General features: G+C 55.6%; 1 pseudogene; it reads right to left on the bottom strand.

Moving 5' to 3' along the window:
- LOC143175857 (large subunit ribosomal RNA) overlaps nucleotides 1–5,000 on the bottom strand; it is a 10,783-nt pseudogene that overhangs the window by 2,842 nt on the left and 2,941 nt on the right.

Below are 5,000 nucleotides of genomic sequence, written 5' to 3'. Positions count from 1 at the left end.
TGTCCTATAGGCTTTTGTGGTACGCAGGAGAGCGTACCTTTGCGCCCTTAGGAGTTCTGAGGCGGAGGTCTTATTTACCAGGTCGCTCCACGCGGGGGCGGCGTACGTGGCGATTGGCAGGAAAAGTCCCTTGTATAGAACATCTAGGGACTCGTATTTGAGTCCCCAGTTCCTGCGGGCTATGGCGGCCATGGAGTTATATTTCTCGGCGCACTTCGACCTGATTTTCCGGGCGTGCGTCCGGATCCTCAGGCCTTGATCGAGGTAGACGCCGAGATATTTTACGGTTTCGACCATACGTATTTGCCTCGATTGAATCTTAATTGTTGGGGGCCTTCGAATATCGAGATGACCACGGAAGAGGATCATCTCTGCTTTTTCCTGTGAGAGGGTCAGCTTCTCGGACTCGCACCATTTCTCAATGATGGTTGTCGCGTGCTGTCCCTTTTCCTGCAACTCGAGCCTGCTGTTTCCTGGGACGAGGATAAGGAGGTCGTCCGCGTAGGCGAACGCCTCTACGCCCTCGTTGGCCAGGGTGATCAGCAGGCTATCGAACACAAGGTTCCAGAGGCTGGGCCCTAAGATTGAGCCCTGAGGACAGCCTCTGGTTACCTGTTTCTCGACACGGGTCAATTTCCCTATCAGTGAGGCCGTACGGTCGTTGAGATAATCCGCGACGAGTCTATATAGGTTTCGCGGGCAGTTCCGCTCCTTGAGGCGAAAGAGGACGCTGGGCCACCATACGTTGTCGAACGCGCCCGAGATGTCGAACAAAATCGCAAGCGCGTATTTTGTCGTTGACCCCTCGAGCCCGCTGCGGACGGCGCGGATGGCGTCAGTCGTCGACCTCCCCTTTCGGAAGCCGAACTGCCTAGGGGAAGCATAGCCGGGGTGGAGAAAAATGGGCTCCAGCCTTTCGCGGATCAGCTTCTCCAGGGATTTCCCAACCACCGAGAGAAGGCAGATGGGCCTGTAGGAGCTGGCCGCAGACTCGTCCCTATCGGGACTTTTGAGGAGGGCGCGTATCGAGCCATATTTCCATGGCTTCGGGAAGCTGCCTTGTGACAGGCAGCCGTTGAAGAGGGCTGAGATTTCGCTTATTAGGACCGGATAAGCGGCCTTAAGCATTCTGACCTCGATAAGGTCGGAACCTGGAGCTTTGCCATTGCGAATCGAGCCGATTGCATGGCAAATTTCCTGTTCCGAGAAGGGCGGAGTATCTGGGGTATCCGGGGGGGTTACGCTCGCGGACCTTTTACGACGTTGACACTCGAGCGTGTCCGGGGCGTCGTCGGGAACAAGGGCGTGGAGGAGACTTAACGCGGTCTCCTCCCACGTAATTGTAGAACCGGACAGAACCGGGGAAGTGGCCAGGGCTTTATCAGGGCTGATCTTTTTGACGCAAATTTTATACGCCGCTCCCCATGGGTTTTTCGCGCAGGATTCCGTTACGAAGTCCCGCCAGCTTGCTCGCTTGGCGGTCTGAATTTCGTAGGAATACTTCCTGCGAATCTGAAGGTACGCGACGCGTTTCGCCTCCCTGATGGAGGGGTCCGACTCGACCTGGAAGGACTTCCGCATGCGGTAAGTCTTCTTCTTTAGCCGAGTCAGGTTTACCGTCCACCAGGGAACCGATTTCGGGAAAATTTTCTTTCTCGGGAGGGATTTTTGCGCAGCCGTAATGATTGCGTCTTGGAGAGACGCAGCTGTGGCCTCAATTGCAGATTTGCTGTCCAGCCGGGAATCGCGGGGGAGGCTGCTTTTAATTATTTCCAGGTTCGATTGGAATTTAGCCCAATCGGCCCTGGAAGTGTTGAATCTGGGGCTCGCGGAGGCGGGTCCCATTGTGGTGGGGGCCTTATACGTGAACGTGATTGCGTTGTGGTCGCTGGATGTCCAATTTTCATGGACCTTCCAGCTTCCTACGAACCCGACGGTCGGAAGGCTTGACAGCGTTACATCTACGTTGGAGGATCCTTTATGGTTACGGAATGTGGGGGCGTTACCGGGTTCGTTGAGGACTACTAGATTTTCCTGGGCTACAACCCATTCCAATTCTTCGCCTCGCGGATCGGTTGTGGTGCTGTGCCAAAGCGAGGACTTCGCGTTGGCATCGGCAGCGATTATTAATCTCTGTCCGCGGAGGGAGCGGCATATTTGTGAGATTCTCGCCAGATATCTTTCGATATCGTGCGAGAATTTGAAATATACGCTAGCGAGGTACAGTTTCCCAAATGGTCCTGTTACCTCGATACACGTACAATAGTCGTCGCTGAGATGCGACAGCTTAAGGGACTCGAGGTTGGGATTGCGTATCGCGATACCTGCCATGGCTCGGTTGCCAGGCTCCGCGCCCGTGACTGCCGTACAGTTCGTGAGGCCGATGAATTTGCCCTTCACATTGTACGGCTCCTGCATAAGCAGGATGTCGATATGCTCGCGGTTCATAACGTGGCTCATCTCCAGGGAAGCTGTCCGTGAGCCACGTAAATTAGCTTGCGCTAATTTGATTTCCTGACTACCGCTCATGAAAGATTTATGCATAGTCAGTGCGGATCAGCACCTGATTAACAGCTTGCCGGTAGGAGGGGCACTCCTTGCTTGTAACCGCGTGTTTGTGCTCCTTGCCGTGTTTACGGCAGTTGGAGCAAGTTGGCGCGTCTTTTTTTGCCGGGCACGTTTTGAAGTTGTGGCCCGCCGACGCGCAATGCCCGCAGACTTCCTTTTCTGCGCGGCAGTGTTTGGTAGTATGGCCAAACGATTGGCACTTGTAGCAGCGAGTTGCCGCTACATAGTCGCCCAACCGGCAGCATTTCCACCCTACGTATAACCTGTCCTTCTTTGAAAGGATATCCCTAACGGGTCGGGATACCTCAAGGATTAGGTTACATGAGTCCCTGTCTTTTGGTCCAGACTTGAAAGACACCTTAGTCTGTTCCCTGAAGATGTTTCGGTCCTTCGGGTCGATATTTTGCGCAATAATCGCTTCGATCGTTGCCTGATCGTTGTCAGACCGCGGGACGTCATAGATGATAACGCGGGGGGCCTTCTTGGGGGGAGCGCCGACCACGAAGCCGGCGGATTTCAACTCGTCGTTCGAGGTGAGGCCCGATAGGTTACTACCTTTCGCCGCCTCTATGATGATCCCGTTTCCGTTAATTGTCCTGATGTTCCTCACTTGGAGGTTCGATTTCGCGGGCGACACCAGTTTGAGGACCGCCTTCTTGGTCTCTTCGCTATTAGCGAAGGCTTGCCGGTCCTTGGGTATTATCGTTACAACGTTGGGGGGGTCGCGCCTGACATTCGAGAGGGCCGCGATCTTGGAGGAAATCCCGAGTCGTTGCGCGTACGTAATTGGTTGCCCTAGATTCGCGGGTGGCGCGGCTTTCGAGGGGTTCGCGGGGTTGGTGGGGGGCGGTGCTGGGGCCGATGGGGGGGGCCGGGGGTGGGGCGCGCTGCGGAGGGCCACTATCTGGCCCTCGAGGTGGGCATTGGCCATAAGGGCGCGGTCAAGTAGGCCGTTGATGGTGGAGAGCGCGGTCAATATTAATTTACTCGTATTGGGACTTACCCTGTTCCGCGCATCGCACAGGTGCTCAACCACGCTCCTCTGCACCTGCTCTGCCTTCTCCTTTAGTCCCATGTTGGTCGAGGGGCTGGCATCGGGGGTCACGGGCTTCGCGGTTGGCCTACTCGCTGGTTTTCCTGGTTCCGCAGCCTCGGGTTGCGCCTTCTTCTTCGCTGGCACGGGGATTCTCGACACGATTTTCGAGCAGTCGGAGTCCGACTCCGAGTCCAGAATGCGCGCCTTCCTTTTTGCCTTCCTCGCACGCCGGCATTCCTCCCTGACGGGAGAGTCCACCTCGCTGGTATCGGGTGACTCCATCTCCGGGGACCACATCGCGGGTTTCTCCTCGGCAGCTGCACGGCTGCGCGTCGCCTTGCGCGTCATGCTGCGGCAACAGCTGTTGTCGCCGCGGCTGACGACTCGGAACTGCGTGTTTCCTCGGTACACCGGTGGCGGCGCTACAGGTTGCTGGTCTTCAATATGGCCGTCCAAGATGGCCGGCTAAGATGGCGTCCAAGATGGCGTCCAAGATGGCGTCGACAAATCTGTTGTCGTTGATACTCGAATATATCACGATAAATATCACTAGTTTGTGACAATTCGACAGAAATTACCACGGCACTGTGCCACAACGTCTTAGACAGACCACTGGCCGCGGCGATTCTACGGTCCCGCGGTTTTTAAAACGGATCTGAGGCTTTGAAAATCTCAGGTGACGCCAGGTGACGTCACCAACCGACGCTAACTTTATTTTCTCGATAAATTCGGATCCCGCTGACCGAATTCCGCGATTCTTTGCACAGATTGCTCAGAAACACTTGCACTTCACTTTAGACTGCGTAAATTGACTTCTCCTCGACATTTACCGCTTTTTTGGGCCTCGAAACACGGAGCGACGTGAACACGCGTCTGTATTCTGCGCCTCCTAGCGGTGAACTCAGTAGATAGGGACAGAGGAAACCCTAGATTATTCTCCAAGTTCCTGCCGCGAAGGCTTACCAAGGAGAGCCCCCATGGGCGTGGGACTGAGATTAAGCTCAGTCAGCTGAGGCCGAAGCCTTACCAGCGTTGCTTCCCGGGGATGACGAGTCCCATGGAAGTAGACTGTTGGTAGCGCCGAGTTACCTTTCCAAAAACTCTACCAGATTTCCTGTCTGGTCCAGGAGCAGGTGGGACGCTGCTCACGCGCCGAGACCCTCGAAAGGTCTCTGCCCAGCATGTAGGCTGCAACCACTGCCACTACGAATCCAACACCAATTGCACCGGCCGAGAGGACCCGGGGACAAGCACCCATGGTCACTCTCTGTGAGGGGACAAGGGGACTAGGCACCCTTCGTACGCCCTCATGGGCAACCGGAGCGCCCGTAGTACCAATCCAATCGCAGGTCTATTGGTAGGACCTGTTCGGCTTCTTACATACATGAATAAGCTG

The sequence above is a fragment of the Nomia melanderi genome, unplaced genomic scaffold, assembly GCF_051020985.1.
Source record: "Nomia melanderi isolate GNS246 unplaced genomic scaffold, iyNomMela1 scaffold0232, whole genome shotgun sequence".
Taxonomy (NCBI): domain Eukaryota; kingdom Metazoa; phylum Arthropoda; class Insecta; order Hymenoptera; family Halictidae; genus Nomia; species Nomia melanderi.
This window is presented reverse-complemented; position numbering and strand designations above follow the sequence as displayed.